General features: G+C 45.6%; 1 long non-coding RNA gene across 1 annotated transcript in view; it reads left to right on the top strand.

Annotated features, from left to right (window-relative positions):
* The first annotated feature begins 203 nt into the window (after window positions 1-203).
* The window catches only part of LOC138922972 (uncharacterized), a 177,401-nt gene continuing 156,470 nt past the window's right edge, over window positions 204-21,134 (top strand). The window contains exon 1 of the long non-coding RNA XR_011436090.1: window positions 204-446. This is a non-coding gene — a long non-coding RNA (uncharacterized lncRNA). The remainder of the gene's footprint in view (window positions 447-21,134) is intronic.

Here is a 21,134-nt window from a genome sequence, read left to right on the forward strand (position 1 = left end):
ACCCTGCGTCCCTGTCAGCGCACCTTCCCGCTCCGCAAAGGGCCGAAGCGTGTGGGCGGGGCCGCAGGAGTTCTGCCAGGAGGGTGTCCCTGTCGCTGTCCGCAGTCCACCGCCAGAGGGGGGGCGGGGCAACGGCCGGGCAGCGTCTGGGCGGCGGCGCATGCGCGCGCGCGAGGAGAGGAGCGCGCTGCTGCTGGGCCGCCGTCCTGGGAGGCGTGGGAGGCGTCGGCGAGCCGCGCCTGCCTGCCCAGAGCCGAGCGCGGCGGAGTCCGGCCGCGCTGTGCTGCTCTCTCCCGGGCCGGGCTGGTCCGTTCCCCCGGCGTCCGTGGACGCCCCTCCACGGCCACGGCCGCTAGCCTGAGGAGGCCGTCCTTCAGCTCCCGCTCTTCCTGCTCGCCGGACACGGACGACCAGGGCGCCCGCGAAGAGGATGCCATCTGAGAGAGGTACCTGGGGGGCGTGGGCGTGGGGGCTGGTGGGAGGCGAGCGTGTCCCTGAGGAATAGGCTTGTGCGCCCAGAGGTGCCCGTCAGGTCGCGGGACAGCTGTGCGGCGCGGGGAGCGAGGGGGTCTCTTCGTGCGCTTCAGGCGTTCGTGGAACGGGCGGTGTGTGCCGGGCACGGGGCCAGCCTGGGCGTGCGGTGCCCGGGAGTCGGGCGCTGAAGCGCCACCCGTGGTCTCGGCTTCTTGGCAGGACAGACGCGAAGTCCATAAGGACACTGGTCTCGAGGCGTTCTGAGGAGTGCAGGTCTCCCTCTTTTCGAGGCTACGTTCCGTTGGGGTTTTCCCGAAGCCTGTTGTGGCCCTGAAGCTCAGGCCGGTTCAGGGGAAGTGGCCTGTCGAGGGCCACATGATAGTTGTGTGCAGAGCCAGTGCTTTCCAAAGCCCGTGACTGTGCAGAAGTCTACCTGTTAGGGGTGCAGTGGGGGCTGTCCGGGGAGCGTTGTGAGCACAGGTATGTGCCCCACACTTGAAAGTCTGGCAAAGAAAGCGTGAGGCTGGAGGGTGCTCCGTTCGTTCCCTCCTTCCACAGAAAGTCTGGAGAGTTGACGTTGGGACAAGTCCTTCCTTTCCTGTGGTCGGTGCGTGTTGAGTGGCCTGGACACTTGGTGAGCAAGACTGACAGGTTGTTTGACGTACTGGCCCTCACAGCCTGGTTGGAAAGGACAGACAGGCAGCCACCAATTACCTAGGAGATACGTAAAAGCAATTTTGTGTTGAGTGTTGAGAAAGACGGCATTTCCTGTTAGACTTTGTGACTTAGGCAGTGATGTTGAAGCTGAGAGCAGATGCCTAAAAGAAAAGGAGGACTTGTGCGGGAGAGTCTTGGGACAGGGCAAGGGAGGAGTAGGGCCTGTCAGAGGAGCTGAAAGAATGCCCTGGAGACTGGGGCCGCGTAGGGACTGTAGGGTGGGGAAAACAAAACTTTTCGATTGAGGCTGGCGCTTTCTATAGGTTTTTGGAGACTGAGCGTGCTGATTCAGAACGTGGCCTCCGGAGCCAGACTCTGTCAAATGGGGTCCTGGCTCTGCCACCTACGGACTGTGTGAACTCGGGCAAGTTAGTGTACCATTCTGTGTGTCAGTTTCCTGATCTGTAAAACGGGGTTGATTATCATACACGCTCCGTAGGTGAGTGTAAAGGTCAGAGGATATTTCATATCCGTAAAGTACTTAGAGCAGTGTCTGGCCCTTAGTAGGCGTTAGTAGTGGTTGATTAAAGAAATGGATAAATGCATACCTAAGTATTCAAGGCTTGGAGGCTGTCCCTGGTGAAACGTGTGAACTTGAATGGATTACACCCAACTTTGCTTAGTTTCCTTTCCGGCTTGCAGTTGCTACTGACCGCATCTGCAGCACTGTGGAATTAGAAATAACCTCCCTCGACTTGGCTGCTCTTGGTAAAACAATCTAATGCTGTCCAAATTATCCCAGGGAAATAAAAGCCTTTTCAGTAGCATAGTAGGGTTAGGCTTATTTAATATGTATTGTTTATATTGGTTTGTTTAGTGTTTGTTGGTAACCTTTTTGTTTTTCTTTTCTTTTTTTTTTTTTTTTTGGCAAAGCTGCTCGGTTCAAAAAAGCAGATTAGCTATGAAATGGTTCAGACCCAGAGAAAAGTAGAGAGTCGTGTAAGCAGAGCACGCCTTTCCTTGACTCTCTGTCGAGAGCTTTTGTGATTCCAGCTGCTCTCTGCCTCAGACACGGTGCCCTCTGCGTGTGCAGTCATCTAAAGAGTGCAGGGTCTGGGACCGTGGAGAATCCAAGGCAGTATAGTCATGCTTTGCTTAACGGTGGGGATAAGTTCTGAGGAGTGTGTCATGGTCAGGCAATCTCGAGACTGTGCAAACACCACGGAGTTCCTAAACCTGGATGGCAGAGCCTCCTACACACCTAGGCCATATGGGACTAATCTGATGGGACCCCCGTTGTTGACTGAAACGTCCCGATGTAGGGCATGACTGTACTTCCCAACTCCAAGGGCGCGGAAGTGTAGCCTGTGGGGCTTTTGAAAAGAACAGAGACGCTCAAGGCCTACTCTGGACCCACTGACTCAGAATCTACTGGGATACTTCCCGGCTTTAAAGACCAGACGTAGTCCTCCTCTGCAGACATCTCATCAACGGTTTTTCACGCTGGGTTTTCCCTCATCTGAGAAAACAGGCCAAGAGACTGTGAGGATCCATAATTAGTGTTTTAAGACATTTGGCAGGACTCAGTGTTTTTCACGTTCTGTGATACTGGGATCTGCATCTCCACTGTAATGTGTTAAACCTTGAAATCTTGTCCAAAGGTCGTGTCATTACCTAGAGAATCCTTCTGTGAATTCCAGGCAGACTGCCATCCTTCTGCTTCCGCCTCCTCACCTTTACAATGGGGAGAATAACGGTAACCTACCTTTTGGATGTGAGGCTTAAATGAGACAGTTGGTGCAAAGCAGTCGGCACAGGATCTGGCACAAAGTGAAGCCTTCAATAAATTATGAGGACGGTAGTTTTGATTTCCCTCCAGTCGGAATATAGTTGAGTTGAAGTTAGTGGCTGTGTCACAGCTGTGTCTCAGGCTGGTGTCTGCCGCCCGGAGCTAAGCCATAAAAATCCCTAGAATAACTTTTCAAAAGCCTGTTAGCCTCTTGAGCCTCCTACACTTCTTTATTTTAATTTATTTTATTTTATTTTATTTTATTTTATTGCAGTAACAGTGGATTCTAAGATGATATGGCTTTCAGATGTACGTTGTAACATATTTCGAATTCTGTGTAGATTACATCGTGTTCACCACCCGAAAACTAATTATAGTCCGTCACCTCACATGTGACCCTCATCACCCCTTTGGCTCTCTCCCCTCCCCCCTCCCCCTATGGTAACCACCAATCCAATCTCCTTTGCTCCGTGTGTGTTTGTCGTTGTTTTTATCTTCTACTTATGAGTGAGATCACACGGTGTTTGGTGTTTGACTTTCTCCCTCTGATTTATTTCACTTCACGTAATACCCTCAAGGTCCATCCGCGTTGTCACAAACGGTCGGATCTCATCATTTCTTCGGGCCGAGTGGCATTCCATTGTGTATGCATACCACATCTTCTTTATCCCTTCTTCCCTTGATGGGCACCTAGGTTGCTTCCACGTTCTGGCTGTTGTGAATAATGCTGCAGTGAACCTAGGGGTGCATGTGTCTTTCTGCATTGGTGTTTTCAAGTTCTTTGGATGAATAGCCAGCAGTGGGCTAGCTGGATCCTACATATGGTAGGTAGATGTATTCTTAGTTTTCTGAGGATACTCTATACTATACTGCTTTCCATAGTGGCTGCACCAGTCTGCCCTCCCACCAGCAGTGCAGGAGAGTTCCCTTCTCTCCACATCCTCTCTGACACTTGTCTCTTGTTAATTAGAGCCATTCTGACCAGAGTAAGGTGACATCTCCTTGTAGTTGTGATTTGCGTTTCTCTGATCGCTAATGATGTTGAGTCCCTTTCCATATGCCTGTTGGCCATCCCTATACCTTCTTTGGAGAAATCACTGCTCAGATCTTTTGCCCGCCTTTCTAATTGGGTTGCTGATTTTCTTTTGCTGTTGAGATGTATGAGTTCTTTCTGTGTTTTGGATATTAACCCCTTATCCGATACACGGTTTGCAAGAATCTTCTCCCAGCTGTTAGGTTGTGTTTTGCTTTTGTGGATGGTTTGCTTTGTGGTGCAGAAGATTTTTTTGACTTTGATGTAGTCCCATTTGTTCATTTTGTCTTTTGTTTCCTTGCCCAGTCAGACGTGGTACTTGAAAATAGGCTGCTAAGACTGATGTCAAAGATGATACTGCCTATGTTTTCTTCTAGTCGTTGCATGGTTTCGGGTGTGACGTTCAAGTTTTTGCGGTGGGTTCGTTGGTTGGTGGTTTTGCTTTCGTGTGCGCCTGATCTAAGTTTGTTCAAGTCTAAGTCTGTGCATTCCCTGGTAGCCAATAAGAAATGAAATACAGAAGTATACTTCTTTTATTTATTAAAAAAATATTATACCATATGTCCAGTACCAAATGTGTTGTGAACATCCTCAGTACGCACAATTGTGAAACACATACAAGTGAGCAGAGCCCAACTGGAGAAATTACTGGGGTATTTCTGTACTCCTTCCCCCTTCCCGTTCTTCGGTCGGCCAGTGTCCTACCCTCCCAACTTCCTCAAGGTGACAGATCCTGATTGCTGTTTTTTCTCCCTCATTCCTTTCCTTTTATGTGTAGTATTTTCCCTCCGTGGATGTATGTTTCTCTAAATGACATTATTATTGCTTGCTTTGATCTTTGCCAGAATGTTCTATTTATTTCTTTCACCGAATATTCTGTTCGTGAAATTAAGCCCATGATGCTTGTAACTCGTAGCAGTAGTCCATTTTCACTGCTCCATAGTTTTCCGCACATTCCCTGCTTCACAACAAAGGCGAACAGGTGTGCAAAGCCCACAGCACAGTTCCCGCCGTGAGTCAGACCCAGTCAACATTTGTTGACTGTAACTGAGCCCAGACTGACTGTTAACAGCGACACTTGGTTCCCCAGGCTGCATTCTCTATTCTTCGCGCCGGAGCCGAGGATCCTGCCATGTCTACCGCCCCCAGTGAGCTGCAGTTCTTAAAGTTGTGGGTCAGCCGTAAGAATCTCTGCGGCCTCTCGAGGACCCGGAGTTCTCCAGCTTCAGGGGTGCTTCTGGGTTCACATTGCACTAGTGAATTATGACACTCACCAGGACTGTCCCTTTGGACTTAAGCAACAGTATTCTCTCCCCAAAGCCAAGTATGGCGTTGGCGGTAATCATGGATGAGGACAGCTGGGCCCTGGAAGACAAGAAGCTCAGAGCAAGCAGAAACTAAAAGCGTAATTCTGGACACACAGGAGGCCCAGAGAAACTCTCAGAAACAGCTGGGAGACAGTTGGAGGGCCTCAGGCCATAATAATTTGCGTATGAAAGAAGAGCATAATCTCACTTTGTAGTCACAGGCTGATGAGGTTGGGGACTTATGAGTTACTTATATTTCATTGTTTTTTTAGGACAAAAAAGAGAAGTGTGAATCTTCTGCCAGGGATTCATGCATTTGTGTGTGAAAACAGGCAGCAGCATACGACACCTCTCTCTTGCTGAACAATACAGGGTATATTGGAATGATCGTCGTCATGATAGGGAGCTTGTACCTGTTCTTAAGAAAGAAACAGTAATAAAATTCTCCCAAGGTTTTATCTACAGTATTATAAAGAAAAAGAAAAGAAAAAAGCCATCTTTCACTTTCCAAGACGTGCCAGCCTCCTTCGTGTCTCGAGGCCTGGGCACCTGGTATTTCCATGTCCTGGACCTGTCCTTCCTCCGTTTCTACATCTGTCTCCTTTCCTTTGTCCTTGAGGTCTCAGCTGAAATGTCACCATGTCACAGAAGGCTACCCAGATCCCCTGGAGAAGGCGGATTTTTGTTTGTTTGTTTCGTTTAATGATGCTCTCTATTTTCTTTCTGGAAATGCTTCTTCCCTTTGCAATTAGTGAGTAAGGCAGATAACGGTTTGCTTGTGCCCTTTCTCCCCTGCTAAATGAGAAGTTCTGCCAAGGAATCTTCTGTCTTGTTGCTAATGACTATCCCTAGGGCCTCGTATTCTATGTCACACCTAGTAAGTGATCAGTGATGATTTTTTGGCTCAATGCATGAAGTTGGCCTTTCTGACTCCAAAGCAGGTATGTTTGCCACTGTTAGTTGTTTGGCTTGTGAAGCCTGCGTGCAGAGATCAGAAAGACACAGGACTGGTTGGGCCGGGTGGGGACGTTGGCAAATGAGAGCTCGTGCCTTGACACAAAGGGAGCAGATGCAGCAGCGCACTGGCTGTTTGTGGCCTTACAAGTGACGTGGACCCGATGTGGGCAGGCCTTGCAATTTTGCTAAGAAAATTTTGAAACTTTGATTTTCTATGGATCAGCACAGTCCCACTTGGGAGCTAGACCTGGCCTGTGGGCAATGGCTGGCCTTTTCTGGAGAGAAGATCATCGTATGTGCCTCTTTGCGCTGCTCCGACTACATGAGGAGGAGAGAATTCCATCCTCAGTACCATTTAAAAATGCTTACTGAAAACTAGAGGCGACAATAGGCCAGCCAGGGTGATGAAGGGCCTGGAAACCATGCCATGAAAGGAGCTATTGCCCAAAATGCAAATATTTAACATGACGTTTCAGCTTTGCTGCCCAGGCTCTCCCACTTGGTGCCTAATGTACCAGATAAGAATCTGGATCCCAAAGTGCTGCAAGAGTTATGACCACTAACACATGGCTGGTAGGTGGGTAATGAGGCCGGATTGTTAACAAATGCGTTGGTTCCTGTGCAGCCACATAGATGTGGTTCTTCTTCCAAGTAGACCCCTGAGGAGGTCATAGCTTTATGCCAATTACATGGCAATTTCCCAGCTATTCTGGGAACTACTCTTTGGAAATTTCCATCAGAGACTGAACATAGTTTTTACATGTCCTCAATTGTGACAAATTTCCAGATTTGATTTTTTGAAACAGCCAAGATTTATCTGGAGCTAAGTCAGGTGAATTAGTCTGATGATTAAGCTTGATGGTACTATTTTGGGGCCACTGTGATGTGCAGTTAGGCTTTAACAAGAGCTTGGTCCAGACAAGGCATGCTACGATCAGGCTCAGGGCAATGGAGAGGAGAAAGGACACCAGACCAATGGAACTCCACTTGGCAGGGGTAGGATATAGGCTTAGGGTGTGCCTACTTGGTTCCAGATGCCCGAGGTGACAAGTCCAAAAGGCAAAGCAGAATTAGACATGGTTCAGAGGCCTAGTATGAACAGGAATTATAGAATGAACCAGAATGTTGGAGTCAGGTCCAGCAATGCCATGGACTGGGAAAGCTCTCCTTTTTAGGCAAGTCTGTAAGCCTTGGTCAGGGGCATGGAGAGCAGAGGCAAGCTCCTTGGGAAGAAGATTTGTAATAGCCAAATACAAATCAGATGAACAGGGCTTTAGGAGAAAACTCCAGTTTGGTTGGGAGACTGGAGTATAAAGTAGGTTGACCAGATACACTAAGGTGCTTATCAAGGCAGAAGCTTTGCACTTTAATGAATATTAAACTCCTTACCAAGTCTTTCACGGCCCAAGTGATCTGCTTTCTGGTCTTCTTTCCATCTTCATCTCTTGCCGCTCTCCCCTCCGCTCCTTGACCTTCAACCAGAAAAGCCAACCAATGACTTTCTTTCTATTCTTTGAACACGTCTGTTTCATTCTGCTCTGGAGCCTTTGCTTTTGCTGTCCTTCTGCCTGGGACACACTTTAGGTTTTCCCTTGGCTGGCTCTTTCTCACATGGGTCTTATCTCAGCTATTAACTTCTTGGAGAGGCCTTCCCTGATCATCCTGACCCAAGTGGTTTCCTCCACCTCCAGTTACTTTCAACCCAATACCGTTTTGTGTCCTTCACAGCATATCCAGTCTTGGTTTATCGGTGCATTTCTTTATTATCCATCTCCCATCACATGGAATTCTATGAGGGCAGGATCTTTGTTCTCTCATTAATCCTCAGAGCTAGAACTATCTATGACGTATGATAGGTGTGCAGTCAATGTTTACTGAATGAATCAACTGATGAATGACAGCTTGGTCCATAGGATGGAATTAGCCCATTTTGTGTGGGGGTGGAAATAATTCAGGGGACAAATAGAATCCCCCTGTGTCACCTAGTCCCAGAATTATTTGGCAGCAAGACTTAGGTAATGGGGGCTATTCTAATTGGTAGGCTTCAGAATTCACTAGTAGTGTAGATCCTGGGGCCGCAAGCCTGGGGTCTGGGGGAAGAGAAACAGGAGCTGATAGAGTATCCATCGCAAAATGGACAATATAAAAAGTGGATCCTGAAAAATCTGGCCAATAGCAGAATTCCTGGAAGAAGTGAGTCACCAACAAGCAATGCGTTCTGAATGTTTGTGGGGCAATCTGTCTCCCAGGATTATAGTCACATGTCTTGTGTCTGCCTCCTCTTGACAGCCTCAGGGGGGAGGGTCATCTGCTGTTCCATATCTTTTCTCAATGAGTGAAAGAGCTTTCCATCACTCCAGGCTGGCTTGTTCTTTGAAACAGTCTGTCTCTCCATAGAATTCTTTCTGTGGAGCCTTTATTTTATATTAAAATTCACTGTAATGTGTGATCTCTGCCTTGTTTCATTTTAAAATAAATTCTGTTGTACCTAGAGAGTGTTTTCCTTCTTTATCTTAAAAATTAAGTAAACAAACCAAGCAGTTCAGAAAACAATCCATATCATTAATACAAAATGATCACAATAACCGTAACCATCACACTCATAATAAAGTCTGTGAAATGGAGCCCCTGCCAACCACCAGCCATCAACTGTATTCCCAGCCCTGCGACTTCCTTGAGCAGTAGTGGCTAAAGAATGGAAGACTTTGTACAAAGACATACCCTGGAAAGGGACGTGGAGGATGTGAGTGTGATTCCAACATGAAGGATGGATTAACTGTCTTAGAGAACATCAAATCTAGGAAAAACCGCACAGTTCTGAAAGCCAGGGAACCATGCGAGGAACTGTTTATGACATGAGTGAAAAGTGCAGGTTATAAATAGTAAAGCTGCACTGTGCTCACCGTCCTGTAGAACAGGCCAATGAGCAAAGACTGGAAGGGAAGGCAGCAACAGGATGAAAGTGGATTCATTCTTTCATTCATTCCATCATTCATCTAGCAAATACGATGTGACATTTTGGAGTGATTGAAAATACAGGTAGTTTTATGTCTGTTCTCCTTCCCCAACTTTTAAAATTTGGATATAGTACATCTATTTTAAAAAAAGAAAGTAGCGAAAAACAAAAAAAAAGCTGAGGCTGGTTCCTTGTAAAAGCCAAATCATTCTTGTAAACTTCTCAGAGTCAGGACGGATGGCTGAATACACCACCAAACTCCATTATGGATTTCACTTTTAGCTCTGTTATCAAACTCTGATGTAAAACCAACTACAACATAATCACAGTAATAAGCCACTTTTGTGCACCATTTTACAATTTTCCAAGGGCATTCATAGAGCAGTCTTATTTAATCCTCATAACAATTGGTGAGATGTAAGAATTATGAGACTGGGTCAGACTTATGGTCATTTCTGCTCTGGCATTTGTTTATCCTTATCTGCTTGGCATTTTCTTGCACCAGGGCTTAAATGTACTTTGTACATTTAGATATTCAACTGTAAATCCCTTTCAGATGATTCGTAAAAACTCTGAATGAGCCCAGTGTCAGCAGTGGTGCCTGGGAAGCCCGTCTAAGAGATGTGGTGATTTCCCTGTACCTCGTTGCTTCCTTTCTCCACATCCCACACTCGAGTTGCAGATCCATAACAAAACAGCCTCCTTTTCCCCATTTGTCAGAAGTTCCTTGATACTCGGAGGTAGCAAAGGGCTGAGAATGTCCGTATGGAGACCAGCCATCAATAAAAGCCCTCAGAGCCACATCTAGGCATCCAGAAACCTCGATCTCATTCGGAGTGACTCTGCCTTTCTCCTAGCTGCAATTTGAAGTGCAATTTCACTCAACTCACTTCCTTGGATTCTTTGTTACTCGCTTTTGAACAACTTTGTTTAAGAAAATGTATAATTTCAGTAGTTAAATCTGACTATATTATTCCTTGTGAAATGAATAGAGTATTATAGGCAGTGCTGAAGTCTCCGCCAGCCTTCCACGCCCAGTTCCAGTTCCCACGCTATTTCCAAAGGTGGCTGCCGTTAACAATTTGAGGTGTAACTTATTGGGTCACCCACCTGATATTGGTAGCAGAAAATGCACGATACACAATATTGATATTTGATATGTGTGAATTTGAGAACATTATAACATGCTAGCTATGTCATTTGACAGCTTGCTTTTTTTTTCCTCTCCACAGTGTCTCCTGGAAGTATTTACATGTTAAGGCATTTCTCATTCTTGCAGAGTATCTCATAGATGCCTACATCAGAGTTTGTTTCATCAGTCCTCTGCTACTGGAGAGCTGGGTTGTTCCCAGGTTTTGCTCTGATGAACATATTGTGATGAACTTCTCATCGTATGCCTTCCTCTGCACTTGGATGAGTGTATCTCTAGGAATATACTGAGAAGAATTGTGTATCGCTATATATATATATATATATATATATATATATATATATATATATATATATATGTCTCAGTTTCTAAAAGATAATGCCAAAATGCCTTCCAAGGCAATCGGGCCAATTTCTACTCCCACCCTGTCCTTACCAGCTTGGTTTTTCTGCTCTCCAAAATTTATTCTCTCTTTGGTGCTTGCAATTGATTTTTGAACCTTAGTGAGCTTAGATCATAGTTCCTAATACTCAGCTTGCCTACTGCTGATTTTCCAGTACCCAGTTTCTCCATGTTGCCTTCGTGCCACATTTAACTCATTTCACCTTTATTCCAATACTGGCTTCCGTCTTATGACCGAAATGATCTTAGGCTATTGATTAATTATTTACTGAATACGTTTATTTATTTCACAAATACTATGTAAATGACGAGATGTCCTTTTCCCCTAGCACAAACGCATTCAAAATGATGTCACCATTTGGTGCTACCCGTGGCCTCTTTTCTTGCCAGATTCCCAGTTGCTCCCAAAGGAAATCCAGGCAGTCTTTGCTCAGTACCGTGGACGGTCTTAAATGGCACGTTCTGCTGCCAGCCACTGTTCTGCTGTTGGAGAAACTCTCATTTCTTGTGCATCGATTTTGAAGGGGATGGTATAGACAACCTGTCAAGAGAGTTTGCAACATCCAGATGTTTCGTCCTCCTCCATTTACAGGAGTCTTTCGGATTGTGAAATCACAGTGCGGGTGTTATGGACACAGGGTGAACACCTGCCATATAGATTGACCGTGTTGCGTGGTGTTGAGTTCCTATTTCCCGGTTGGTAATAACAGATTGATAATGTGTTCCCACCACACTGTTGCTTCATGAGAGATCTGTCTTGGCAAAGTCTCAGAGAAAGCAAGCAGGAGTTGAAAGGGCTGATGAAAGGAAGAAAGATGAGTTCTGTTCTTGGGTGCTTTAGACAACCAAAATAATCTGTTGTCCTCACTGCTGTCTAAGGTATCATCCTACAGCATTCTTTCATTGAACAAGTTTTACTGAGTATCAGCCATGTACCAGTGCGTGTGCTAATGCTGGGAGTGCAAAGATAAGGGGGAAAGTGTCTTTGTAACTGCTTTCAGAAAGTAGACAGTTTAGTGGCAGAGATGGACACTGATCAAATTTTATGAACAAACGTGAAATTCCAACTGTAATAAGTGAAAGGAAAGAGAAACGTATGATGCTGAGAGCACATCTAACAGGGGCAGTTGACTTCCCAGAGTGCTCAGGAAAGGCTTCAAGAAGGAAGTGACAATTAAACTAGAGTTAAGTAGGCAAAAAGTTAGTGAGAAAGCATTTCTGACTGCGAGAAAAGCATATGCAAAGCTCCTGTGCAAAAAGGAACAGTGCACATTCAGGCCAGTGTGGTTGGGAGCACTGTCAAGGGGGAAGCCTGGTACACAATGTGGTTGGGTCCCTGAGGAGGGTCCACATAGAGAACTTTGGATTATGTTAAGGATTTAGGTCTTATCCTAAGAACAAAGGAAAGCCACTGATAGGTCTTAAGTGAGTGTATGTTTGGTGATAGGGGAAGAAAGTAGTGGCTCAATTTGTGTTTTGAAAAGATGACTGATTGCAGTGTAGGTAATAGAAGTCTTATCATTTCATGCCTCTGTGTAGAAGCTTTTGAAGATTCTTAATTGCTATCACGATAAAATTCAAAATCCTTAACATTATTTTTAGTATACTCCCCAATATGGCTAATATCAACTTTAAATCCTTACCTCAGAAAATGCTCCCTTATCCACTCCATGCTCAGCAAATTCAAATGAGTCAGCTATTGTCATGATAATGCCGTGTAACAAACAATCCCCAAATCTCAGTGCTTACAACAATAAGCATTTTTTTTTTCTCGTTTATGAGTCTGTGAGCTGGCTGAGGCAGCTCTGTTTTGGGCTCTGGATTGGGTTCAGGTCTGGTCTACTTGTCTCTCATTCTGACGTTCATGCAGCTGCCTGAATCGTGCTTTATCCATAATAAATCACAAGCATCTGAGAGGTCAAGCCAAACTGCAAAAGCACATTCAGTCTCTGCTCATGTCACTTGCACTAACATTGCGTTGGCTAAAGCGAGCCAACAGCAGTGCAGTGGGAGCTGCAGTCCTTCGTTGAAGGGGAAGGTGTGGAAAGAGAGGAGAAGGAAGGAAGAGAAGGCTTGAGAGTAAACAACCGCACTTGTTCCTACTTAATTACAGACTTAATTACAGCATATCCAGGTGGTCCAGTGTAGGATTGCAGAATGCAGGTTTTGTGGCTTTGAAACTTCCCAGCTGTGTGAATCTAGGCACGTTACTAACCTCCTTATACGGCAGTTTGCTCATCTGTGCAAAAAAGATAACAACAGTACCTACCTACATCAGAAGGATTAATTCAGTTAAGCACTTGGAGAAGTACCCAAATAGAACGAGTGCTTAATAATTGTTAGGTATTATTAATATAGATTCATATCCTCTTATTCAAAACCAGACATGTTGTGAAATTTAGAATTATTCCTATTTTAGAAAGGCAAGGTGGCAAATAGACCATATAATGCATAACATCCCCAGTGGGTTCTGAGATAGTAACTGTAACCAAACTCTTGAGTATTCTGCCATGAAACATGATCATTCACACAAAATGGGAAAATAAAAATTCTAAAGGTTTTTGTATCACATCAGCTCAGGTTTTGTCACAAAAATTAGTCATAAAAACATTTTGGAGGGCCAGCCCCCTTGCCTAGTGGTTAAGTTCCGTGCACTCCACTTCAACAGCCTGGGTTCCGTTCTCTGGTGTGGACCTACACCACTTGGTGGCAGCCATGCTGTTGTAGCATCCCATATACAAAATAGAAGAAGATTGGCACAAATGTTAGCTCAGGGCAAATCTTCCTCAAGCCAAAGAAACGAGGAAAATGAGGAAAATTAGCAACAAATGTTGGCTCAGGGCAAATCTTCCTCAGCTAAAAAAATGAAAAATGCACACATTTTGGTTTCCAGAGCATTTTGGATTTTAGGTTTGTAGATAAAGAATGGGGCCCAGTGTTAGCTTTGAAACATGGTGTGCCAGTGAGTCTTTGTGCGTGCATGGTGCTCTTGAAATGCCCTCTAGACCCCTTTTCATGTGTAAATCCTAGTCATGGCATGATCTCAAACATCACCTCCTCCTTTGAAGACCCATTATCCCCAAGCTAGAAATAATTTCTCCTGCCGCTGTGCTTTCACAGCATTGATCACTCTGAACCCGCTTGTTCTAATTACTTGTATTGATTCTTCAGCTTAGGGATTGTGTAAAACTCCAGGTGCTCCATAAATGTTCTTTGACTTCGGTGCTATATGCTGCCATCACCTAGTCCCTTCTGTCACGCCTAATACTAATGACTATTACTGTAGTTACCATTGCTAATAGCTGTCGAGTACTGGCAGGGTCCCAAGCACTGTGCAGAGCACTTACACTCACTGTCCTGACTCGGTCCTCACATCTCTCTGCAGTGAGGCTGGTCTTAGGCCTATTTTACAGACGAGGAAACCGAAGCAAAGCGAGATTTAATAGCCTGCCAATTAGTAAATGTTGGAGTCTGAGGATGAGAGTGTTGAATTGACATTCAGCCCAAAGACTTTCCATGTCCAGATGGTATTTGTTATTCCTTCTGACTCAGAACCGCAGGGGTACACTGCTTTTCAGAGCAGGTATCATCTAGGGAGTTCTTTTTGAATGAACAAATGAATCTTTTCCACATGGACCTTCCTTCTCCGGCATCCATATGTTGAAGAAAACCAGAGCCGAGCAGAAATTAGAGCAGGGAAAGCAAATTTTCTTCAGGAACTATTGCGATAGAGGAAGAGACCTCAGTATAGAACTGGGCTCCGTTCCAGATACAACAAGAAAACGGGATTTCTAGCCAAGGATCAGGATGGGGGTCAGCGGATGGAAAATTACTAAGAGGAAACACTGGGGGAAGGGGGGTTCTGGATAAACTGACGGTGCAGGAACTTTGGTGAAGCCAGGCCAGGGTGAGAGGATATTGAGGGTGTGGGTTGAGGAATGTGATCAGATATCAAGGGTTGAGAATTTTAGCTAAACTGACCCAGCAGGATTCTTGCTAGAACTGGATTAAATGGGCCAAAGACAGAGCCTAACATTGGGCCTTGTCAAAAATGAAGCTCAGAGGAGCCTGACCAAAGTTTGGTCAAGGAGAGAATCCTGTCACATGGAGATGGTCATCAAGATCTCGTTGGAGTCCCCCCAAAGCCCAGTACCTCCTAGTGCATACCCCTTTCAGGACATTTCAAATTAAGAATTCTCTACAACTTCACAAATTTCCTTTGTTTTACCGACTTGCGATATCTCTTCACTGACCCAGCTTCTGATCTCTTAGGGAACCATATCTTTGGCATCAGTGAGGGCAGTGGGGTGGAGGGAAAAGCGGTGGAGGTGATTGCGGAACACAGATCCATATGCGTCCATGTAGGTGGCCCATCTGACTCCCTGGCCTTGAGTGGCCCTTTCCCAAAGGTCTTCACTTGTCTTTCTTTCCCACAACTTGCTCCCACCGACATACTCAGACACGTGACCTCCCTAAAACGTTAAACCCTGTAAACGGACAGAGGCCAGGTCTTACTCATCTTTGTACTTTCCCTCTCCAAGGCTAGTGCAGGGCCTCACTAATAGAGGACACGCAGACAATATTGATTATCTGTTTAAATGAATGAATGATTGAACGGATGGATGGATAGGTGTTTGGATGGATGGATGACCAGGTGAATAAATGAATGAATGAATGATGATTGTCAAATTTCTTGTTTGATGCCATATAGATCTGACTGCTCTTCTCCTGAAATGTTGATTTTTAAACCAGTTCTTTTGAGTCATTTCAAACATATCTGGGTCAAAGGCTATTGAGGAATTGCAAGCCGAAGGAGGATAAAGGTCCAGGTTTGACACCTGCGAGCTGCATTCCTGAGCCTGGTAGGTAGGAGAGTGTGGACTTCGGAGTCTAACATACTTGCTCAGCATGATGCATTGATCAGCTGGCCTTCAGTTCCTTTGTCTGCAAATAAGTGCAGTAGTAAGCACCCCCACCTGGAGCTGTCCTGAGGATTAAGTAAAATAATGTATGTGATGCCTCTTGACACAAGCCCAACTTGGGGAAAGGCCCTCCGTGATGCCAGCTTTGATCACTCTTCCCATTATTATTGAAAACGCAGCCCGTGGATCCACTCCTCTGCCCCCACCCTGCTGTGCACTCCTTGTCCTGAGCAGCATGTGGATTCCCCGCACAAGCTGTTTCTGTTGGAAGCAGGGATTCTATCCAGGGGCATCCCGCTGAATCTTCTAATTAATCCCTCCCCCTGTAAAGGTTGACCCCCACCTGCTGCTAGGGCCTAGGCCTCCCAGCATCCTTTGGTGCTGGGCAGAACTGGAAGCAGAGAGGGGATTTAGATTAAAGGCTGCAGTCAGCAGTGGGTGTTCCTAGATCAGGCCTGAAGCAATGAATATGCAGCAGACCAGCTTGGAGCCACTGCTGATCTTTCCAAGGGATGCTGACTGTGGTTCCTGTCTCTGCCCATCCAATTTAGTATCCGCGGTGCTGCCTAGAAACTGGATCCTGGATGTGAATTACTGTTACTAGCTGGGTGATATTGGGCTAGTCACTTAACCTCTCTGAGTTTTGGTTTCCTTACCTATGAAATGGGGATAATAATACATTCCTAACTGTGTCAGGATGTACATGCAAGGCAATAAGTCACTAGCACACTAATCATAGGAGCTGTCATGTGGTACCACACACCCATATGGCAGCTTAGAGAAAGTCCAACCTCCCTAGTGAGGCTCATGGGCCTTTACTGTGTGTGCCCTACTTCACATTCTAGTCTTCAGGGTGCAGGCATCGGTACTTCAGCCCTGGAGGTGGCGATGGGCAGCCCAAAACTAAACTCCAGTTGTCGAACCATTTGCCACTCAGTAGAAAAAGCAATGCACTGCCCTATTCTTTAGCACCTTGGTAAGTGGGAGGGAAAACCAGGCCTCCTGATGCCAGTTTTGTCCAGATCCTCCTCTAGATCCCAGTCCAGGGGTCGGTGCTCTATGGACTGTGAGTCAAATCGCTTGCTGCCTGATTCTGTGTAGCCCACGAGCTAAGAATGGCTTTTACATTTCTAAGAGTTTGGAAAAAATCAAAAGAAGAATAATATTTTGTGATACATGAAATTCCTATGACATTCTCACTTCAGTGTCCATAAATAAAGTTTTCTTAGAGCACCTCCATGCCCATTTGTTCACATATTGTCTGCTAGGTGCTACATTTGGCTACAATGGCAGAGTTGAATGGTTGTGACAGAGATGACGTGGGCCATAAAGCTGAAAATATGTACTCTCTAATCCTGTAGAGAAGAAGTTTTCTGAGCTCTGTCCTGGGGAAGCTATTCGGTATAAGAAATGGTCCTTACCTTGGGGAGCTCATGGTCCAGGGTAGCAGAGGAAGAAATTTTCCTCTACCCTTCTAGGTTCTTCTGGCCAGTCTAAGAATTAAATTGACATGAGACAGATTAGTAAGAGAAAATCAGATAAAGTTTGATAACGTGTATACATGGGAGAAACCCAGGAAAAATGAGTAACTCTCCAAAATGGCAGAAGCCACCACCTTAAATACCATCTTCAGCTAAAGACAAAAGACGATGTTGAGAGTAGTGGTTTGGAACTTTAAAGGGGAGAGGAAGGCAATTCACATGGAGATGGAAAAGAGAATGTTTGGTAAAGAAATGTTTGTCATGCCATGCAGAGACAATGGGACATGGGGAGGACTCTGATCAAATGGGCCTTGCTGGGTCCCTCCCTGTCTACCACACCTAATTCATATCATACTATAGTTCTCTATGGGAGAGCTCTTTCCTAGAACAGGCCTTCCATCGTAGATTCTTTTAGACATTTAGGGGAAGAGTTTCTTCCTGAGTCTTTTGTTCTTAAAAATAATCAAGCCAAAGAGACACATTTTGAGATGGCAAATTCTGCACCCTGCAAGCTCAAAAACAGTGACTGTTCAGCTGACTTCTTCCAGGAGAGGAATGGATGAGTTAGGAGGCTGTGCCTTCTGTGATATTGGGCATTTTTAGATGATGGCCATCATTCCATAAAGGGGAGTCAAGCGTTTGTTTGGCAGTTGGACAAGATGGTCTCCTAAAGCTAGTGTCACTCTTTTCTAGCTTTTTAACCTCTCTCGGTCTCAGTTTCTTCATTTTTAAAATGGAAATAATAATTGTGTTTCACTCAAGGGCTGTTATGAGGCTTACACTGCATAAACATGAAAGGCACTCAGCTTGGTGCCTGGAACATATTAAAAAAGAATTAAAATATACGTTATTATTATTCATATTTTTTAAATATTACTCTCAGTCTCTTACTGGCTGTATGACTGAGGGCAAGTTATTCCATCTATCAAAGCCTTGGTTTCTTCATCTTTAAAATGGAGCCAATAACGAAACGAACCTCATCGAGCCGTTGGGAAGCTTAAATGTCTTCATAGATAGCTCATTGCTGCATGCAGCCAGCATTCAGTGGATGCCTTCGTAAACCTCCCGCATTTCCCTGCAACACTGATATTCTGTGAGTTTGCGGTGTCCGTAGAACACTGAGGCTTTCACCTCTGGACCCCTCACTTGTCATTAGCCATGTATCATCTTACATCCTTTTAATGCATCTGTCATGGCCCTTTATGAATCGCGTAAGCCCTTGGAGGGCTGGGGTCTGGTGTGGCACTTCTTATTTATCTAAAACTAAGGTGAAGGAAAAGCCAGCTTGAATGATTTTAATATACGAATTGTATTCTGGCATGGTTTGATGGAGCTAAGTCTCGGCTTTCCTCCCAGGATTGGAGAGACCAGGCAAGTTATGCTTAGACTGTTGGGGAGCAGGTGGGGAAGCAGGCACCAAGGCGTGATGGCTCAACAGGCTTTCAGGGAGGAGCTTTGGGATTGTGGTTCATCAGGAACCCAAACCCCTGCTCGTGGGTGCTTGCCTACTCCACAGGGCTCTGCCTGTCCATCCCCTGGATGCTAACAAGCTGGTTTATTGGAGGTGGGTTCCCTTTCTTCCTTAGTAATAGAATGCTTGTTCTTGCAGGGCATATCACCACTCATAAGAAGAACTACATCTCCCAGCTTCCTTTGTTACCCAATGAAGCCATGTAAATTCTGGCTAATGGCGTGTAAGCTGAGGTATTCAGTGGAACTCCCAAGAAATATTCTTTAAAGGGAAGAGCCTCACCCTTTTTCACCACTTGCACCTTCCTGGTGGCTGGAATGTGGGTGAGATGGGTGGAGCATGCGTGGCCAACTTAGACCACATGTTAGATTGGGTTCCCCCTGAAGAACAGACTCTGAAGCAGAGATTTGAGAGCAAGTTGTTTATTTGCCAAGTGATCCCAGGCAGCACTGGTAGGGAGAACAAGGGAGTGAGATAGGAAGGGAAGGAGGCTGGTATAGGGTGTGCTAATGAGCAAATTATGGTGGATTCACCCTGCTGGGGAACTCTGGGAAACTGTGTAGCACGTGCTCCAGAGACGTTCTCCTCGAAAAGCCAAAGAGCTGAGGTATTTATGCACCAATGCCTGTCTGCCGTTGGGTGAGGGCTGCTCCTGGGGGCATCACTTCCCTGGCACCACCAGGCTTCCATCTGTGGACCGAACACTGTGCCGGCGCTGAGAAAGGGGTGGAGAGTCTCAAGTGCTTATGGTCAGGAGCTGTTGGCATGTTTGGGACTGGCCAGTACGTACGGGATGTTGAGGCACCGGCAACTTCTGCAGACCTAGAGTTTGAGCAGGGCAGAGCAAAAGGAAAGAAGGTGCCTTGGTCCCTGCTGACCAAGGGGCCATCACACCAGGCCTGGTGGCTTCCCTTCAGACTCTTTATGTCAAAGAACAAAATCTCTTGTTTAAGCCATCGTTGGGCTTTCTGTCACTCACAACCAAATCTAATCCCAAATGATGCATCAAATAATAATAATAGTAATAATGATAATAAAGGTAATTAGCACACACTGAACATATGGGACATTTCAGTCAGCCCACTCCTTTGTTAATTACCCTCCCACACACACACATGTACACCAAGGTAAGCTTTGTGACCCTTCTGACTTGTTCACTGCCTGGTACCTAGTAAGGTGTCTGATACATGGCAAGCTGTCAGAAAACATTTATTGAATGAATGAGCAAAGAAATAAAGTAAAAGCCAAGATTTAAACCCTGATCTATCTGTTCCCAGTTCCCCAGCTCTTAATCACTATGCCTTGGTGAAAGGTTTAGCAATCTTATTTTATAGATGATTGAAGGAATCCAGTATAATGCCAGGGAGCCCAAGTCTTGGCAAAGACAGAAAGCTGGGATGGGATGAAGCAGTGAATGTGCTTGTGAAATAGTCTTCATAAAAAGATCAACATGAGGGGCCAGCACAGTGTCGCAGCAGTTAAGTGCACACGTTCCGCTTTGGTGGCCTGGGGTTCGCCAGTTTGGATCTCGGGTGTGGACCTACATACCACTTGTTAAGTCGTGCTGTGGCAGGCACCTCACATATAAAGTAGAGGAAGATGGGCACGGATGTGAGCTCAGGGCCTGTCTTCATCAGCAAAAAGAGGAGGATTGGTGGCGGATGTTAGCTTGGGCCTAATCGTCCTAAAAAGACAAAATCAACGTGAGGGGCTGAGTCAGAGGCTTGTAGCAAGGGACAATAGCAGCTCCTCACCTGGAAACTCTGTAAAACCAAAGCTGAGCCAGAGATAGGTAGTCCACGTGGTGGGACTCGGAACAAGGCATTTCTGAAAAAGCTACTACATTCCTCCCTTGGCGCTCAAAGCTCCTCTTGCAGATCTGCTGAGCCTGGGACCAGACAACCTTGAGGTACCCTTGGCCCCTAGCACAGCGGCGTTTACCCTAAAATTGTTCAGACAGAGGCTAGTTTGCAAACTGGTCAGGGATGCTACAGAAGATTATGGCTCTGGGCTAGAAGACTAGATAAGACAGGCTCTGTACAGTGTCCTAGAGGTGTGATAAACCCCATCTGTAGCTTTATAGCCTTCAGAATGAGTTTCCAGTCTGCAATTGGCAAGCATCTTTTTTCTCTTAGTGCAAGTTTTCATTCACTGGTAGTTTGTCTCCAGGAAACCCATACAAGTCTGGAGTTTCAAGCATTTGCCTACAATGCGTTAGCACTACAATGCGTTTCCCACTAGGCATCTTTACAATGGCTCTGTTAGTAGATGAGTATGCAAATTATATTTATCTCCTGTGTGGGCGTCACTCTGGTCTCTGTGCTCTATGAGTCTGACTAGGGGTTGCCTAGTGGTAGCTCTACCCACAGGGCACTTCTAATGAGATAATGTCATTCATGTATTTATTCAACAAGCATTTATTGGAGTGGTTAGTATGTTTAGGCCTTGGAGAGTGGAAGATGATATCAATCTGAATAGGACATGCTACTGTAGCTTGCAGTGTTTGGGGAAAAATAGACTCAAGTATATGACAGT

This window comes from Equus caballus, unplaced genomic scaffold (genome assembly GCF_041296265.1).
Source record: "Equus caballus isolate H_3958 breed thoroughbred unplaced genomic scaffold, TB-T2T haplotype2-0000437, whole genome shotgun sequence".
Taxonomy (NCBI): Eukaryota; Metazoa; Chordata; class Mammalia; order Perissodactyla; family Equidae; genus Equus; species Equus caballus.